Raw genomic sequence first — 20,955 nt, 5'->3', positions numbered from 1 at the left:
TTTTAGGGCGATCGTAAAGCGCACCCGATTTATGAAATGTTTCCGGACGAGACGAAAGAATTAAGCGGTTTTATGCTTCCCTGAGGGAATAAAATGAGGAATCTACACTAGTACCTACGTTCATGTGGGTTAGTTTATAATAATAACTATATATTTTAGAGGAAAGTTATAGTTCCATAGGACAACTGCGACTTTTGGAAGCTTATAAGTCTTTAATTAACAAAAACACAAGGTAAGTAGGTACGTACCTACAAATGAAATATTATTTCAATACGTGTAATTTCGTCATGTAATAAAAATACGATTAGACAGGTACAATTATTATTAATACATATCCTACTTCGATAAAAAAATATACGAAAAACGGCTCCAATTTTTATCTAGATTTTTAGTTATAATCGGAAAGTATACATACTGTATAAGTTGATAGTCACAATTTCAAAAAACATCCATTCGAAATAGTTTTTTGTTTTGATTTTTGACTGCCATCGGTAGGTACCTACCTACTAGTGAAACATAAGTATAAGACTAAGACGATGCCCGCGACTTCGTGCGAGTAGATTTAGGTTTTTAAAAACTCCGCGACTCGAAACTCTTCGATTTTCCGGAATAAAAAGTAGCCTATGCCTGTCCGAGATGCAAGCTATCTTTGTACCCGTGATATGGAATACTCAATACAGATATATGGAAGTATGGATAAAGCTATCCTTTTCAAATTCTTTCAGAAGGCATTGAACTTATAATCACATCTACCCTTCGTCTTCTCGTCTACAAATTTGTCAGCAATTGATTGATCACATCAAATAATTTCATATCCCCAAGTAGCCAGAATTTCCAATCAATAGCGATTCGATTCGATTGGATAGGGGCATTCACATGGAGGGAAAATCGTCCCCTTAACTTAAGACGAAGGGAAAACTTTTATACCATTTCCTAGCCATTTCCCGATATTACTGGCTGTCAATTACTTTATTTATGGATTCTTATGTCGATAACGATTCAAGATAAAAGTCGAGGGGATAAAAAAATATATCTATTTAGGTTATTTATTATTAGGTACCTACTTTTAAAGAACTAGTGCAAGATTTTCTTGCTTTTCTTCAGTACAAGTATGCACATCGTGAAATCTTTTCGAGAGTTTCGATAACATTTTGTGCTAAGTAGGTACCTATTTATTTTTTCAGAGACTGTACGCTAGAGGCGAAGCCTACCTACTGTATTTTATTAATCTACTAGCTGAAGCCCGCGATTTCGTCCGCATGGATTTATGTTTTTAAAATCCAGTGGGAACTCTTTGATTTTCCGAGATAAAAAGTAGCCTTGTCACTCTCCAAATCTTTATTATAAACTATATCCATGCAAAACGTCACGTCTATATTTTATAACTGACAGTTTCTTAAATCCCATCAGTTTTGGTTGTCAGGTCCCCTGCAGCACCAGGATGAGGAGTTAGAATCGATTTTTTTTATGGGACAATGTTGCAAAGTTACTCTATCGATTAAAAAAATACGCAAATCGGTTCAGAAATCTCGGAGATTTCAGTGTACATTTTTTTTTAAAAGAATATTAGCCAAATTAAATGACTAATTAATATTCCCCTTTCCTCTCCAATTAAGCGTCAGGCTTGTGCTAGGAGAAGGTACGACAATAGTGCAACGGGCGGGATTTGAACCGTCGACCTTTCGGTTTTCAGTCCACTCCTATACCGGTTGAGCTATTGAGGCTCAACATTAGTAGAAAAACACAACTATTTCGAAAGTCGGTTAAAATATAGCCTATGTTATTCCTTGGTTAATCCTCTACTTGTCTGTGAAAGTCCCCTCAAAATAGTTTCACCCGTTCCGAAGATTAGTCCGTTCAGACAGACAGACAAAAATTTTAAATATGTAATAATAACCATTATAATCTTAATATTATCAGTTATTTTGAAATTACAGACTTTTTGACTCAACTTTATATAAGTATTAGTAATAGATTTATTTGTGCTAGTTGATCTCGTGTAGTCCTAGAAATTCAGTTCTCATTATAACAAGATTAACCTCCTATTCTTGTATGGCCTGCCAGTAGGCGCAGATCATTAGATTCAGGTAAATCGATCAAAAATGTGTTGAGCCTGAAAACGTACGAGTCACAGATCGTAAAAATTATTCTATCATTCCTGAAAAGTTACTGAAATTCATTGCTCATTGTGAAGAGTTGTACCGTGAAATGCGTAGGTGTTAGAACAGCAATGTATACGGAAACTAAGTAAAGTAAAATAGAGTTTATTATAGTAACATAATACGGAGGTTTAGCCCCTCTTTCCTCTCTGAGGAGGGCCAGCCTCAGTCCTCAACAGACTTAGGTAGTGAACGAACGCTCGCTCGTGACCAAATCAGTGACGGTTTAAAAAGTTGACTTTTTTTGTATAAAAATCGTGTTGTGTCTTATTCATTTTACAAGTGTGGACTTTGGATTATTATTTCTGTAAGTATATATCGTGTATTGACGTCATTATGAAAGGTCAAAGCTCCCGAAGTGTAGAGTGCGATAGGTTAGAAACCAGAAGTCTTAATGTTTTGTTTGACTCTTTAGCTTTGGAGATAAGTCAACAGATTTATCTAACTTACCGCACCTACTTACCTTTTTATAAGGCTTCCTTGTTTGTAAGGGAACCCTAAAAAGGAGGAGTTTTCATTTAAAACTATGATTTCCGTGACTTTGTCTCCGTGATTCAGGTTTTTACAAATCCCGTGGAAACTCTTTGATTTTCCGGGATAAAAAGTAGCCTGTAGGTACCTACCTGTCTCCAGGATGTAAGCTATTTCTGTACAAAATTTTGTCAAAATTGGTTTAGCGGATTGGCCGTGAAAAGGTTACAGACAGACAGACACACTCGCATTTATAAAGTTACTAGCTGACGCCCGCCACTTCGTACGCGTGGATTTAGGATTATTTAAAATCCCGTGGGAACTTTTAAATTTTCCGGGATAAAAAGTAGCCTATATCAGTCTCCGTCTTTGATTATACCCATGCAAAAAATCAGGTCAATTCGTTGCTCCGTTGCGACGTGATTGAAGGACAAACCAACAAACCAACAAACAAACACACTTTCGCATTTATAATACGGGTAGATATACCGTACCAGTACCTACCTACTCGACGATGTAGATGTGGAAGAAAAAATATTTCCGTAAAATAATTAAAACAGTCCAAAAATCATTTCACGGTTCAAATTTATAATTTTCAAGCTCACATAAAATAATGAAATATGTTGAGAACAAAGACTCCAGATTTAATAGTGAACAGTTAACACAGTTATTATTTAAAAAAAAACGTTAGAAAAACGTGAGCTTTAACTTTGTTTTTTTATATCCTGTGTGTACCCGGTTAATTGGATTTTATTTACATTTATTGCATTGGTTTATTGTGTGGCCAAGGTTGAACAATAACCACACAAGACGTCATAAGAAAAAAACCAGTCAAGTGCGAGTCGGACTCGCACACGAAGGGTTCCGTAACAGTGCAAGAAATAACACTTTCTTGTGATATGTCTAACCACCGCTAACCGGCTGAGTTTGTTTTGAACTCTTCTCGCGTTTGGAACCCTCGTAGCTTTAGATTTAAGTACGTAATTAATTATCACCATCAAATTATCACCACTATATCATCTTACAAATTAACAATTTTGACCATCAGTAAGCGTAACATGTTACCTATTCTGAATAAATAAGTAATTTTAATTTGACTTTGACTTTGACCACAAATTTAAGGTTTTCGGATTTTTCCCTTGTGCTGCCTATAACACATTACTACCTGGCAAATTTCATGACTGTAGGTTATAATGGTTTTAATTCTCTTGACGAGTCTTGACAGACAGTCACAGACAACGAAGTGATCCTATAAGGGTTTCTTAATTTTTCAGGAGATACGGAACCCTAAAAATATTTATTTTGCACTTTTTGTGTAATTTAAGGTTTAAAAAAAAATTTAAGCTGTAAAAACTCCTGATCTCGCAATTCTTGTTGTGATTTTGCCTAGGATGCGTTACGCTGTGTTGATTTATGTTTAATTTATTACATTCATTACTTACTTTTATGTTTACTTTTTGCTGTAATTGTATAAAAAGCTCCATAGGTATTATTGTCCCGAGTGTAATTCCTAGTTGCATGCATAAATAGTCACTTTAAATAACTATAGAATTGTCAAAAAGTATTCAACATCAAGTTCAAGTGCAAGTTTAAATAGGAAACCTTCATGCCTGTGAATTCTGCATAATGTTCTCAAAGGTGTGTGTGAAGACTGCCAATCCGCACTTGGCCAGCGTGGTTTACCACGCCCGCGCTGGATCAAGGAGACCCGTCCTTAGTAGTGCACACTAGAGAGCACTTGATCATGATGATGATTGATGATGTTTCCATTTAACTTGACTTCACTTTGAATTTTAATAACCCGTTAAAGTTAAATAATTTTTTTGCGTAATTCTGTGTAGATAATAAATTCCAGCTTGTGGTTTGAGATTCTCATTACAGATGTGATTTTTTCTAGGAAGCGTTACGCAGATATGATTCATGTATTACACTTTGACTCTATTACACTCATAATAATTCCTGTTATTCATCTGTAGTTATAATTATCTTTATTAAGGAAACTACTTACTGAAATTAATGAATATTACTTCATTAAGAAGTTAATAAATACCTAATTAAACGACTCATTATTGTCGGTCCATTATGAAGCCAGTTTCCTCGGCTCGATAGCAAGGAGGTTTGGGTTCAATCCTGATAGTATTATTTACGTCATCATCATGCATGCACGTCAGTACCATGTTCCACCACTACACAGCACAGGTCTCCTTTAATAATGGGAAGAGTTTGGCTATAGTCTACCACGCTGGCCAAAATAAAATGACGTGATTTTTTGCTTAACGGTAGTTTATGGGGCTAGAATTCATTATTAATGAGAATAATTTAAAAATCATGATCTTTATTGATTTTAAAATAATTACTTAATTATTAACGTCACGTTGTAAGGAAAGCGATTAATGACGTTACAAGGCGTAGACGACTAATATTTTTCCATTTTTGGATATAAAAAGTATTTTTCCGCATAAATTACTCTATTTTTATGAAAAAAAATGTCGTTTACGACTTGTGACGTCATTATTCATCTTCCGTACAGCGTGAAGTTCATGGAAAAAAAAAATATTTTTTAAAATTATTCTCTTTAAACTTCATTTTATCACTACAGTCCAATGCCTTATTCAATAGTAGCTCAAGTATCTTCAGTAAGTAAGTAGGTACATACATAATTGTAAGAGTTGAGTAATATAAGTTGTTCCCATAGAATCGTTCCCGTGACGAAAATGCACGTAGGCGGTATGTAGGTATCTACATGACATGCAAGTATATAATATAATATGGTGAAATTGTGAGGTGGACATTGGAACTCTCTGATTGCATAATATTACAATATTATAACACTCAAAATTTTGAGTCTTGTGGTTTGTTTTCATGTGAACCTACCTTAAAAAAACCGGCCAAGTGCGAGTCAGACTCGCGCACCGAGGGTTCCGTACTACAGTTGTATTTTTTCGACATTTTGCCCGATAAATCAAAAACTATCATGCATAAAAGGAAATAAATTTAATTTAACATTTAATTTATTTAATCTGTCCAGCGCGGAAAGGCAGCCAGTATTCTTGGCACCATTCCACGCGGGCATGATTTGTATAGAAATTAGATAAAGCTACCTTTAAGTTTTATTGTAATATTTTCAATTAACATTTAATTTAATTCATGATAATTGATAACTTAAAATTCAGCGAGTGCCAAAAACATTAATTACCAGTAGCAAAGAGACCTTTAAAAAATACAAGCAGATGTCCTTTCCATTAAATTGAAAGTCAAATATAATTTGCTTCATAAAAGTTCATTATACTACCCTGTATTAATTAAATTAATTCCATTTACCCCCACACAATAACGTGAATCACCCTTCGCACGAGAGAAGGTTTAAGCAATGTTTTTCTCTGAAAAAGTACCGGACCAATTGGTCATAAAATATTGTCATTGACGTGTGAGTGAATCTGTTTTTTGTGTGTGTCTGTTTTTTGCCTTTTCACAACTAAAGAAACTGCTAAACCGATACTAGATCTCTAACAGAGATACATAGTTTATATTGTTAGATATAGTTTACTAACCGCGATAAAAAATATTGTAACGTATGACTGAAACTCTACGCAAAGTCGCCGATAACAGCTAGTGGTCTATACATTATTATTATCACGTACCTAGGCGTGTTTCTCGATGAACCCCGAATACTTTTGACCTTCAAATGCGTCCATATTAATCTATACGCCCTTTTAAATTGTGACAGTTAATTACTAAAATGGATAACATTTGTTACCCCATAGAGGATGGTCTTCTCCCCACTGTGTTTTATGGTATCGATTCTTGAAATTGCTAATGGTTTGTTTAGGACCATATGCTTGGAACCGGGTAGAACACGTGGGGTCGCAGGATTGAATATTATGAGCATGATCAACCCATCGCCGGCTCACTACAGAGCACGGGTCTCCTCTCAGGTTGAGAAGGGTTTTGGCCATAGTCTACCACCACTACCACGCTGGCCATGTGCGGATTGACACGGCAGACTGACAGACCGACAACGAAGTGATCCTATAAGGGTTTTTTGTTTCTTTGAAGTTACGGAACCCTAAAAAGAAATCAAAAATTGTTTAGAAAGCTTGTTACCATAGAGCTGTTCTGTCCATCTCAAGTCTCAACCCTGGGATGTGTTGAGAATTGGGATGGTAGTGACAGGTTGAGTGGTGGAGTGAGTGGATTGCTAATTTCACACACCTTTGAGAATTAAGAATATTATGGAGAGGGAGAGGTCTATAATGTTCTGAGAGTTTGCGTCTACTATAAGTAAGAAGCAGTGATAGCCTAGTGGTTAGGACGTCCGCCTTCTAATCGGAGGTCGGGGGTTCGATCCCGGGCACGCACCTCTAACTTTTCGGAATTATGTGCGTTTTAATTAATTAAATATCACTTGCTTTAACGGTGAAGGAAAACATCGTGAGGAAACCGTCATGCCTAAGAGTTCTCCATAATGTTCTCAAAGGTGTGTGAAGTCTACCAATCCGCACATGGCCAGCGTGGTAGACTATGGCCAAAACCCTTCTCACTCTGAGATGAGCCGGTGATGGGTTGATCATGATGATGATAAGTAAGTACCTACTTTGATTTATAATAAACAACTTGCCAGGAAGACTTTAATCACACAATAAAGCGGTTAGCGGTAAACGTTAGAACCTTTCCCCAGAGCCGGCCGGGGAAGTAGGTCAACTGTCCCGGCCGCGATCTGTCTCCCGGGGTTAACATAGCTTAAATAAGCTCATTTGTTTGTGCTTACTCTCTGTTGTCACGAAATAAACGAAGTAATCTCTATTACTTATTTAGACAATTTTGTTCATGCAAAAACCATAGTAAACTAATAACTTATCGGTTGATGATGATGACCACATAATATTATGGAACCCGTTGGGGCATAGCAATTTTTGGGCTAGTAGTGAGAAAGGGTGCATTTCTCACTACTAGCCCAAAGAAGTATCTTTAAAGAAGTCGCTTAGATACTTCATAATAGTAATAATATGCTGTATGTATTAGAAAACTTTTGAATGAATATAATGAATGCTATTTTATAGATTTTAGATACATCGAGTTGGACCGGTAGTGTATCTTTAGCTTGATATAAGCAGTTCGAAAGCATAATGTGACATAATATTTTTATGAGTTATCAATACATTATTAGTTAATTACATAATAGGTAATATGAAAGTATCATACAAAATACCACAATATAAAACTCTTTGACATTGTCTCGTTGGGATTCAGGGCTGCACGTGCTAGGTTAAAGATAAGTTCACTCTAAGTTAGACTAGAATTGAGAATAAACTTTGATTAATTTGGTCTACCTACAACTAAATAAAAGAATTTAGCTATTCGCCCGCGTGATCTTTTGAATCTTCGGTCATGAATCAGAAATGAGGAGATCCGTAGGAGAACTAGAGTAACCGACGTAGCTCAACGGGTTGCGAAGCTGAAGTGGCTATGGGCGGGGCACATAGTTCCTAAAACAGAACAGATCGAACAGACGTTGGGGTCCCAAGGTGCTGGAATGGCGACCTCCCACCGGAAGACGCAGTGTTGGAAGACCCCCCACTAGGTGGACGGACGACATCAGACGAGTCGGAGGGAGCCGCTGGATTCAGGCTGCGCAAGACCGTGGCGTGTGGAAGTCCCTACAAGAGACCTATGTCCAGCAGTGGATGTCTTTCGGTTGATGATGATGAACAAGGTCCTATGGGCCGCGTATAGTGCGCCTCTTATGCATTTCAACAAGAAGCTATTTTTGTTTTAAGGAAAATAGATTATTATTTATACCTATAGATAGCAGAGAAGAGATTTTCTTGTGCTATGACAATTTAATAATATATAGAAAATGTGTTAATTCAGTTAAGCATCACTGAAGCGCTTCATGTTTTTGTCATCCAATGAATTTGTTGACACGCAATACCGTCCGAAGAATTCACAAATTAATGGGAAGCTGGCATCGATATAAATGACAAGATATGGTCAAGCGAACAAATTTTTCACGGTTTTGGAACCAAATAAATCAGCGCCACCTCTTAGATACTAATGAACGACCCGTTTGAAATCCAGCAGACGTCACTGAGGTTGCATTGGTGCTAAAGCACAGCTTTTGTTTGTTCAATAGCCCTGTCCTTATACGAAGTAATATATAAGTCAATGGGAGCTGGGTGCACAATGGATTGTGTTTTAATTAAAATAAGGCTTTTAATTTGACTTTTGAATGATTAATATTTATTACTAGCTGATGCTCGCGACTTCATCGGCGTGGATTTAGGCTTTAGGAAAAATCCCGTGGGAACTCTTTGATTTTCCGTTATAAAAAGTAGCCTGTCACTCTCCAGCTACCACCCATACCACCATTTTTTAAATTCAGCGAGTTTGTTAAAAGTACTTAAATATATAATGAACGTACCTATTCTATTTTTTCACGGTTGTAGAAGGCTCCTACAGCCACAGAAATAATTTCTTTGATTCCCACACATACCTACATAATATAACTACCATAAGAGTATGTGAGTCCAGATAAGGCTCTAACTATAATACTATCTTAACAAAACAATAAAGTCATGTAGCTATGTCGTCCATATCCAGACATATCAATTATAATCTTTGCCATATTCGCAACAGATCGTTGTAAAGCTTGCAACGATTAACACATGTCATCTAAATAATCCGATGATACACAATAATTGCAATCATTGTAATCAGTCGTAAAGGAATGTTAACACGTCATACAACTCATAAAAAATATTGTAGCACTACAAAACCTATTAGCCTATAAGTTTTGTAGTACCTACCTACCCTACCCTACCTACCCGACCCTACCCTACCTACCCGACCCTACTCTACCTACCCAATAGGGCATGGCATGGCTATAGGGTAGGTACTTCCCGTTGATCTAGAATCACAAAATTTAGCAGGTTGCTACTATGTCTAATTGAAATTGCACAAGGGAAAAATCTGAAAACCGTGAATTTGTGGTTACAAAAAATATAATTGGTATTTTATTATATTTAATTTATATTATATTGTAAAAAATAAAAATAAAACCGGCCAAGTGCGAGTCAGGCTCGCGCAATGAGGGTTCCGTACTACAGTCGTATTTTTTCGACATTTTGCACGATAATTCAAAAACTATGATGCATAAAAATTTGCCTACCTTTTACAATCTCCAGCTGGTACAAAATACCAGCAGCTCGATTCTGCAAAACCTGCATCAAGTATTATTACAGTCGCAATTGTTGTGATTGGCTGAACTTATGGTATTCTTGTTGCAGCAATGCATTGTAGCCAATAGTGAGCGAGCGTCAACCAATGAGAGGATTGTGATCGTGACTATGCAACTGTAATTCTACCGCAATCGCTTACGATGTTTTCCCAAGTGATTTTTAAATGCTTAAAACGCACATAACTCCCAAATGTTAGATCCCGGGATCAAAACCCCGACCGCCCGAATATGTGGCCGACGTCCTAACCACTAGGCTATCATCTTCTAAATATATAAAAGGAAAAGGTGACTGACTGATCTATCAACGCACAGCTCAAACTACTGGACGGATCGGGCTGAAATTTGGCATGCAGATAGCTATTATGACGTAGGCATCCGCTAAGAAAGCTTTTTTGAAAATTCTACCCCTTATAGGGGTAAAGTGGGGGTTTATAAATGTGTAGTCCACGCGGACGAAGTCGCGAGCATAAGCTAGTCGATGTATATTTCGAATAGTTACAGGAAAATCGTACGGCAAGGTAAAGCTCGTAAGAAACGTTTACGGCCGGCCGTAAACCGGTCCGGTATGTTTGGGGCCAAGTTTACCACGCGTCGATACGATCGCACGGATTTGCTCTTATTTTGGCTACGCAGAAAATTATTTACAGCTCCGAGGACATTGTGCGAACGAGGTTTTATTAGCTCTTAGCAGTTTTTTGTTGTTTTGATTATCTTTTTAAAATAAACTCTAGGCAGAGATTACCTAAAAAAGTTTTATTAATTTGAGCAATGAAGACTATTTCTGCAGTTTGGCATGTATTATAATAATTTTGAAAAAAAATATACTTATCACAAAAAAACAATTTTGTTTTTAGAAAATCAATGTGAGTATTCTACTTAGAGAAGCAAAAAATCTGCAATTATGCAATTACTTATACGCAATTTAGGTATAGTTCGCGACAGGTTGAGATGGCAATCGGGGTATGAGTGACGCCCCGTACACCCGCACGTCACCCGCGCTCGCCCGCACCGAGTTGGCGCGGGGCCCGTGCGGGATGTGCCAGTCAATACTTGATGAAAATTTTCTCTGAAAATAGAATGGGGATAGCAGGATCTATTTCCCCCTAACACTTAGCCAACTGGCAATAGAAGAAGCGTTCTAAACTAAAATAATAAAATTATTATTTTAGCGTTTAAACTATCGTGAGTGATTTCCATTATAATATATTATAATATCTGTCCCGGCTTTAGTCACGTGTTAAGTCGACGTTAGCCCGACTAGTTTCGACTTTCGAACCCATCCGGGGTCCTTTTTCAAGGGAGTCAGTTACACCCTAACTAAGCCCGAAACTAGTCGGGCTAACGTCGACTTAACACGTGAGTAAAGCCGGGACAGATATAATATATAATATTATTTTGTATCAGATGTTTGCACAACTGCACGCAGTGACACAATGCTGTTGTTGTTCGGTCATTGTTGTGTGTCACACGAAAGTGGCACGTTTTGTTCTTTATTGGATGACGATTGCGTTTTATAAATGAATATTTTATTATTTTTGTTGTTCAATAATTTAACTGAACTACTTGCTTATTTAGTCGATAGGTATTTGGTCATAATGCTATTTTGCACACAACTGAAATTACAAAAAAATTATAAATGCGAACAGCGAAAGTATGTTTGTTTGTTGGTTTGTCCTTCAATCACGTCGCAACGGTTCAAAGAATTGACGTGATTTTTTGCATGGGTATAGATAAAGACCTGGAGAGTGACATAGGCTACTTTTTATCCTGGAAAACCAAAGAGTATGGAATTAGGCTTTTAAAAATCCAGTGCATGATTTTGCCGGGATAAGAGTATGGAATTAGGTTGTTTAAAAATCCCGTGCATGATTTTGCCGGGATAATGTCACTCTCCAGGTCTTTATCTATACCCATGCAAAAAATCACGTCAATCCGTTACACCGTTGCGACGTGATAGAAGGACAAACCAACAAACAAACACGCTTTCGCATCAGTAAGTACCCTTATTATATAAAAGCGAAACTGTGTTTGTTTGTTGGTTTGTTGATTCATCAGCTAGTTTATAATAAGGGTACTGATCTTATAATTATCTCTTATAAGTTCCCAAAGGGGTGTCAAGTTTGTCAATCCGCACTTGGCTAGCGTAGTGGACTATGACTTAAACCTTCTCATTCTGAAAGGAGGCCAGTTCTCAGTAGTAGACCGGCGCGACGCGACGGGTTGAAAATTGTGATGATGACGATAGATTGTAATATTTATTGAATAAAAATAAAGTATGCCGGCTCGACGAGTAGATTTATGTCATTACGGACAAAAGATGGTATTGAACTTGAGCGATTCACGCGGGATAAATTATTCATGATAAATCCGTTTCGTATTATTTATGAACTTAGGATGTACCTACTAGTTCCGTTGTTCGTGGCGCCACTCCATAATGCACCATGTAAGGCTCAGTTCACACATGGTTCACACTATAAGAACATCCCAATCTGCAAGGACTAAGGAGTACCTTTTTTTTTCGCTGGTAAAAATGCTATTAGCCATGCCGCACAAGGGCGGGTATGTGGGACTCACTCGCGGTTTGTTTTTTAACCGCCATCAGCATGCCCACTAAAAAACCCAGCGGTGCCGTCCGCGTCAAGTATAAGACGTCTCAGGATCCCGGATATCGGATGCGACTGAGACGTCCTGGCGTTGGACCGGCACAAGTTTACTCGCAATGCCTAGGGCAGGAGAAGGTGAGCATACTGTCTCCTTCTCCTCCCCTGTCTTCTGCGGAGCGGGTGGGCGTCGGCGTCCAGCTCTCGTTCCCGCTCCGCGGCCTCCTTCAGTGATATGGGACTAAGGAGTACCTACCTAAGAGCGATCGCGCACTCATCCGATCCGAATCCGTGAAAATACGGATATAAAATATCTACGTCGTTTATGTCATAAGCTACCATGCAAATAGTTCTATGACAACTTCGGAACGTATTTTCACTGACTCGGATCGGATGAGTGCGTAACCGCCCGCGCCGTAAGTCAAAGTGAAATCATTTTATTCAAATTATTGGGTAGATAGATACCTATTTATAATTGTACACTTTTTGAGTGTCAATTGTTGAATTTGTAATATAATGATGTAGTGGTAATAATTAATTACGTAAACTTAAAACTAAAGCTATAGGAACGTGGTTCGAAACGCGCCCAGGTCTGAGAAGAGCCCACAACACACTCAACCGGGATTTTTTTTATCACCAGTTTTCAAAATCACTTAAACTTATAAGTACTATCAAAGATACATTAAAGTATATTCCGCGACAGGTTGAGATGGCAATCGAGGTGTGAAGCGGGAGGACGCCCCTCACACCCGCTTGTCACCTGCGCTCGCCGGCACCGGGTTAGCGCGGGGGCTGTGCGGGTGTGTGGGGCGTACCCTCCCCGATTACCATTTCAACCTGTCGCTTACTATAGGTGCATTGCTGACTGGTTGAGTTCTGAACATGGAGAGTGGCGTTTTCGTATTTTCAGTATAATATTTCTAAAGAATTTCTTTCAAATGTTTAAAGGCCATTATTCAATAAACTTGCATAACTAAAGTGACCATTTCAATAATAACAAGCGGAGAGAAGGAGGCATTACGTAGTTCGGACAGAAAAGATAAGAATAAAATAAGATTAATAGAGCGATGTGTGCTAGTTCGCCGCATCCTAAAAGGAAATGTTGCAGAAACGAGTCAGACGGTTTAGCTTTGTTGCTAAGGTAACCATGTCTTGTTGGAAACTAGGTATTTCCTATCCATTAACCAGCATACGCGTTGGATTTCTATTTTTCTGTAGGAGTAAGATATTTTTCGGCGGTAAATAGCTATCAGTGGCGAAGGGTGAAAATCTGATAAAGGGAAGCCGGAAACGTACTTACCTACAAGAATATCAGCTGTTCGATTTTTGTTTTCAAAACTTAATTTAGAAAAATTACTATCGTTACGTAACAAGAAATCTGTTAAACAACAATCTATGTGAATTAAGGCCATATCTGATTTTGGCTTACCAAACTGAATCAAAATTACCGTGAACTTACACTTATAAGTTATTAATCACATCCCCAATTTATTATATCAAAATAAAACACCACTAACAACTTTAAAAACAAACAAGCATGGCCGCTTCACAAAAACAAAATATGTATCAATATCAAATAACCCTTCAAAATACAAAATACTCAAAATAGTAGCATGTACCTGTTAAAACAATACTATTAATATAATTTTTAATTTGGAGGTATTATAGGGTAACTCGGATCCAACCGAGTTATTTACGTCAAATTTGTCTGACCTGTCAGAGTTCCAAATTCGTATTCGCTACTGGGCCAGATTAAATTGGTGTGCTCTTTATTAGTCGACCGTAGAGCGAGACAGACCTAGTTCGCTCATTTCGCTTTCGCTAGGGAAATGAAAGAGATAAATACTAAGCAAAAATCTAACTAGGGAATTCGATATTTTACGGCTTGTAAGGTGTAGGACGTAGGTGTATGTTACTTACATTAGCTGTTATGTTTTTAACTTAAATTAGTACTTAATAACAAAAGAAAAATTAGCATTTGTGACGATCGAACCTTTGTATTTACGAACGTATTACGGAATTTATGTGAATAGTACCTACTTACGCTATATTATGCCAATTCTTAAAGGGAAGCCGATAGGAATCGTGTTATATTGACTCTTCGCCGCTGATAGCTATGCAAGATGTCTCTATGCCACAAGGAAGGAGCTAGCAAATTTGTAGAGCGTTGTACCTGTCATTGAGACCGACAAAACGTCATATAGGTATGAGTTAATGGTAAATAGCTATTCAAGTTGTCTCTATGACACTAGGAGGGTTCGGCTTACCCGTGAAAAGATCGTCGTCATCTTAACGTTTAAGGTGACGCTGGATGCACGTCCGAACTGCTCGGCCCACGTGGGTAACCTGTATGCTATTTCACCTAACATTGTGATAGAAAGAAATAGACTCAGTGATGAGCAGTGTAGCGAGTGCATGCGCTCACACTAGCGTCCGGATATATTGATGATGGCACACAGATAGTTGGACAGATGTCACCGATGAATTTTTGTAAATATATGATTTATGAAGGAACTACTTATTTCAATTATTATTGTATAAGATTTTATGGAAGAGCGGGGTCGCCTGCCACGAGTACTCGTAGCAATACTAAAACAGTTACTGGGATGGTCCCAATTACTACGCACTATGTGAAATTGTTTTACCTACTGAAATAAATATTTTTTAATTTTTTTTTGAATGATAATGATTACCTACTTATCTTTTGATGAATACTATAAAATCTCACTTACATACATACCTATTAGGTAACTACTGCCTCAGCGTGTATAAACAACTCGTATATATTATAGAAATCCATACTTCTATGAAGTGTCTGTCTGTAATTTCGAAATAACTACCGCAAGCTCATAATATTGTTATTTGAACTGTACCATAACAGCTGAATCAAACGTTTTTAAAAACTGTCTGTCTGTCTGTCTGTTTGAACGGGCTAATCTTCGGAACGGCAGAACCTATTTTGACGGGACTTTTACAGACAAGTAGAGGATTAACAAAGGATACTTTTTTAACCGACTTTTAAAAAAGGAGTTGTGTTTTTCTACCTATGTACACAGAAATCTCCGAGATTTCTGAACCGATTTGCGTATTTTTTTAATTGATAAAGAAACTTTGCAACATTGTCCTATATAAAATGTCATTTTATATAGGACACACAGGATTTCAACTCCTCAATCCTGATGCTGCAGGGGACATGACCACCAAAACTTATGGGATTTTGAAACTGTCGGTTATAAATTGATATTGGAGGTAGGTACCTATATCTACCAAGTAAAGACTTTATCATTGAACTCGAAGACCCACTTCTCGACCCTGATGCTGTACCTAAGGAATTGCATTGCTAAATCGTGGTGATCCCACGGAATTTTAAATGAATCATCGCCCACGCCCGTTCGGTACCCTCATTCCGCACATTGTTTTGATTAGTCAGTCCACCAATCACAACAAAGCATTCTCCCCTGTCCCCCGCCAACATTTTACGATTTTGTTTTCATGTAAAACCTTGTATATGCGTACTCTAGGAGTTGAATTCTCTGTGCTGGCGGATTACCTATTAGGAACACATGATTACACATTCGTTTGTCTGTGAAAATAACTTTTGTTGCCTACACTTATCTATTAGTAGCGACTAAAAACTATATATACTATCTACTTGTGTATACAAAAGTCAAAATAAATTCCACTTTGATCTCAAAAATGAAAATTTTATTTTTATAAGTAGGAAGTAGGTACAATTCAATTTCCCTCTAAAAGCCCACTACACACATAAACACAATATGTATCATTTTCTGTTTCAACAGTCACATTAGATGTATCATTCGACGCAGAACTATTGAAGCTCTCCATTTCATTTCTGGAATTAATAAACATACAATCAACATAATTATATTGTGAGTATTATCTATATAGAATGTATGCAAAAAACATAGCATAACAACTTACAAGTATGGGATGGTAGACCTTTCAATATTTAGTACAGAATTGAATGTTGCAGTATCATGTTGGATTTCAGTGGTACGTATATTGGGCATATTCATTTTATTTTCCTTGTTTTCTTCTAAAAGGAATGTCTTGAGTCACTAAAATACAACATAATTCAGCATTGACAAATCTGACAACAAATAGTAAATCTCTATATTATATAAAAATGAATCGCTGAATGTGTTGCTGATCGCAAATCTCGAGAACAGCTGCACCGATTTCGCTAATTCTTTTTGATAATATTCCTTGAAGTACGGGGATGGTTCTTATGGAGAGAATTTTTTTAAAAAAGTCCTGAAAAAGAATCGACTGTAGGCGGTGCGAAGTTCGTCGGGGCAGCTAGTAACATAATAATTATATTATCCTAATCCTAATCTAAATATTTAAAAGAAAAAGGTGACTGACTGACTGACTGACTGACTGACTGACTGACTGACTGACTGACTGACTGACTGACTGACTGACTGACTGACTGACTGATCTATCAACGCACAGCTCAAAATACTGGACGGATCGTGCTGAAATTTGGCATGCAGATAGCTATTATGACGCAGGCATCCACTAAGAAGGGATTTTTGAAAATTCAACTCTGGAGGGGGTGAAATAGGGGTTCGAAATTTTGTGTAGCCCACGCGGACGAAGTCGCGAGCATAAGCTAGTCTATAATATAAAAATGAATCACTAAATGTCATCGCAAATCTCGAGAACAGCTGAACCGATTTCGCTAATTCTTTTTTTAAATTAGGTATTCCTTGAAGTACGAGGATGGTTCTTACCGAGAGAAAAATTTAAAAAATTTGAATCGACTGTTAGGCCGTAGGCGGAACGAAGTTCGCCAGGGCAGCTAGTGGAATTATAAATGTGAAAGTGTAGATGTTTGGATGTTTGTTACTCAATCACGCAAAAAAGGCTGAACGGATTTGAATGAAATTTAGAATTCTTAACTGGATTAACACATAGGCTACTTTTTATCCCGGAAAATCAAAGAGTTCCCGCGGGATTTTGAAAAATGTGAAATCCACGCGGACGAAGTCGCGGGCATTAGCTAGTATCTAAATAATATCAACTTACAAACACAGTGTCAAATTTTCAGAAGCTGGCTCTAAATGGTACGGTGTGATAGCATCATAATCTAATTCAATTCGATTTTTTGCTTTGTCGTTTCCTTGTCAAAGAAAATCCTGTGATCCACTAAAATAGAAGTATAATATATAAGTATTTATTGAAAATAAATAAATGTCATCATCAAATTCACCATCCTGGAGAACCTTGAAAACGACACTCGCGTCTATTTTTTATAAAAAGTGCTGGCCCGCCATCTTAGATTAAAAAATTAATGTCATTATCAAAACCAGCATCCTGGAAACCCTGAAAACGACACCCATTTCTATTTTTTGTGAAAAGTGCATGTCTGCTATTTTGGATTTGAAAATAAATGTCATTATCAAATTCAGCATCCCGGAAAAGTACATATTCAGTCAAATAAAATTCCCCTCGAGTCACATTGTTACTCACGTCGGGTGTGACTCACAGGAATAACCCCGAAAAAGTAATGGCATTATCATCACAAGATAATATTATGGTTTGGAAAGATTCTGATGAATTTTAATAGATCTCCTCTTTGCAAGGGATTTGCTTTTGCGAGTCTAAACCGTTTCTTTTTCCTCTTCCGCCAATCCATTTTTGTTTCTGTTACATGAAAACTCAAGTATATAATTAAATTGTCTAAGCACACAATATGACCTACATACTTATATTTGAAATGAAATGAAATGAAATGAAATGAAATGAAATGAAATGAAATGAAATGAAATGAAAATCTTTTTGAAAATGTATTTGTGTATTTGTAACTAGATGATACACGCGACTTCGTCCGCGAGGATATAGTGGTTTTTTAATCCCGCGAGAACTCTTTCAAAAGCGATCACTATTTCAAATTTCAGCCAAATCCGTCTTGTACTTTTTGCGTGAAAGGGTAACAAACCTATACACACACACACGCAGATACAAAATTTCGCCTTTATAATATAAGTGTGATTTGACAACCCTGACTTTCGGAATTCGGATAAGTCCAAATTATATTTTATTACTAGTTGATGCCCCCAACTTCGTCCGCGTGGAATTAGGTTTTTAAAAATCCCGTGGGAACTCTTTGATTTTCCGGAATAAAAAGTAGCCTATGTGTTAATTTAGGGTATACCCTAAATTAACACTTTTATCTATCTCCATTCCCAATTTCATCCAAAACCGTTCAGCCGTTTTTGTGTGATTGAGTAACAAACATCCAAACATCCACACACACATCACTACACCTATTATAAATGTGAAAGTGTGTTTGTTTGTTGGTTCGTTGGTTTGTCCTTCAATCACGTCGCAACAGAGCAACGGATCGAAGTGATTTTTTGCATGGGTATGGTTGACCTGGAGAGTGACATAGGCTACTTTTTATCCCGGAAAATCAAAGAGTTTCCACGGGATTTTTAAAAATCTAATTCCACGCGTACGAAGTCGCGGGCATCACCTCATCATCATCATGATCAACCCATCGCCGGCTCACTACAGAGCAGGGGTCTCCTCTCAGAGTGAGAAGGGTTTTGGCCATAGTCTACCACGCTGGCCATGTGCGGATTGGTAGAATTCACACACCTTTGAGAACATTATGGAGAACTCGGCATGCAGGTTTCCTCACGATGTTTTCCTTTACCGTTAAAGCAAGTGATATTTAATTAATTAAAACGCGTATAACTCCGAAAAGTTAGAGGTGCGTGCCCGGGATCGAACCCCCCGACCTCCGTTTAGAAGGCGGACGTCCTAACCACTAGGCTATCATAGCTTCACCTAGTTTATAATATTAGTAGGATATATGTAAACTACTACCACCAGCTGTCGATACGATGCATTCTAAAATAAATCGACCGACCGACCGACAGACCGACCGGCCAAGTACGAGTCAGACTCGCGCCCCGAGGTTTCCGTACTACAATAGTAAAATGTTTATCTCTAAATCTCTGTTTAGAGATAAGCATTTACAATGTAACTTAATTTATTACTACTATGTAACTAGAATTTCGGTACATATAAAAATGAATCGCTAAATGTGTTGCTGATCGCAAATCTCGAGAACAGCTGAACCGATTTCGCTAATTCTTTTTTTATAATATTCCTTGAAGTACGAATATGGTTCTTACGTAGAGAAAATTTTTAAAAAAATCCTGAAAAAGAATCGACTGTTAGGCGGTACGAAGTTCGCCGGGGCAGCTAGTGAAAAATAAAAATAAATAAATAGGTAAATAGTATTTTTTGACATTTTGCATGATAAATCAAAAACTATTTAGTATGCACTAGATGATGCCCGTAACTTCGTCCGCGTGGATTTAGGTTTTTTAAAAATCCCGTGGGAACTTTGATTTTCCGAGATCAAAAGTCAAAGTCAAATGATTTGTTCAAAATAGGTAATAAATTACTCTTTTCGATTGTCAGTTGTTGGATTTGTAAAATATAGTGGTGATAATTATTTCGCAAACGCTACGAGGGTTCCAAACGTGCCCAAGACTGAGAAGAGCCCACAGCTAACTCAGCCGGGTATTCTTTTTATTATCACCACTTTACAAAATCATAAATTAAACTTATTAGAACTATCACAAAGCCAAGCAACTCATTCCCAAGCTTGCTTATCATTTAAATAATCCTTTACAATGTAATAGGATTTTTTAATTAGTTTACGTTTTATGAAAACTTTGAACTTATGACAGTCACTTTTTTTTTTAATTTATTTATGTTTTTATATACGTACAATAAATTTTCAAAAATATATTGATTATGCACTGTCATAATTTTAACTTCTCTAAATTTAGTTCTCAGCGACTCTCGTGGTCCCATACTATATATGGCTCGAACAGCCCTTTTCTGCAGCACAAAAATAGAATTTATATCAGCAGCATTACCCCATAATAATTCCGTGGTGCCATCTGAATCAGGGTTTCTACTGAAAACCAGCGCTGTATGTTTTTGTACTTGTGCAAGACAATATGCATTTATGCTGAGTAGGGACCTTTTTTTTGGGTTGTGCCACACATGACATACTTTATTCCGGCGCTTCTTCTACTTGAGGTTTTTTGACTTTATTACTCAAGTATAAGAGGCGCTGGGATAACCTAACCAGTTGGTAACTGGTAATGTGTGGTACAGCTTTAAAAAATAAACGTTTTTTCTTTTCTTTCTTTTTCTTTTCTAATAATATGCCATATGACATAATGCTGTGAAAGTAACTAAAATATACTAGTCTCGCCGTTTCTATGTCTGTCAACTGGCGAATCTTTTTTACCGCATTTGCAGCAGAACTGTCTGTTCGATAAGTTATTTATATGAGAGCCCCATTGAAGTTTCGCATCTAACGTTATTTCCAGAAAAATAGCGGTATCCACTAAATCTTATTTATCATAAAAGTAGCCTATGTTCTTCCCCGGGATGCAAGCTATTTTTGTACCAAATTTCATCAAAATTGGTT

General features: G+C 37.2%; 2 protein-coding genes and 1 long non-coding RNA gene across 4 annotated transcripts in view; 2 read left to right on the top strand and 1 right to left on the bottom strand.

Moving 5' to 3' along the window:
• Window positions 1-20,955, top strand: part of LOC117982633 (maltase A1-like) — a 306,078-nt gene that overhangs the window by 108,251 nt on the left and 176,872 nt on the right. The gene's annotated exons all lie outside the window — the stretch shown is intronic.
• Window positions 2,333-20,955, top strand: part of LOC117982653 (uncharacterized) — a 77,901-nt gene continuing 59,278 nt past the window's right edge. The window contains exon 1 of the mRNA XM_034969030.2: window positions 2,333-2,466. The gene's annotated coding sequence lies outside the window, so the exon portion shown is untranslated. The remainder of the gene's footprint in view (window positions 2,467-20,955) is intronic.
• Window positions 14,762-18,583, bottom strand: LOC138402339 (uncharacterized). Of its 2 annotated transcripts, XR_011236743.1 has the most exons (3): window positions 17,520-18,583; window positions 16,410-16,546; window positions 14,762-16,320 (listed from the first exon to the last, which is right to left on the bottom strand). It is a non-coding gene; the product is annotated as an uncharacterized lncRNA (long non-coding RNA). The 2 variants fall into 2 exon arrangements; XR_011236742.1 differs by having other exon boundaries at window positions 14,762-16,546.

This window comes from Maniola hyperantus, chromosome 5 (genome assembly GCF_902806685.2).
Source record: "Maniola hyperantus chromosome 5, iAphHyp1.2, whole genome shotgun sequence".
Lineage (NCBI taxonomy): Eukaryota > Metazoa > Arthropoda > Insecta > Lepidoptera > Nymphalidae > Maniola > Maniola hyperantus.
Note: the sequence above shows the minus strand (reverse complement) of the source record. Positions and strands in the feature narration are given on the sequence as shown.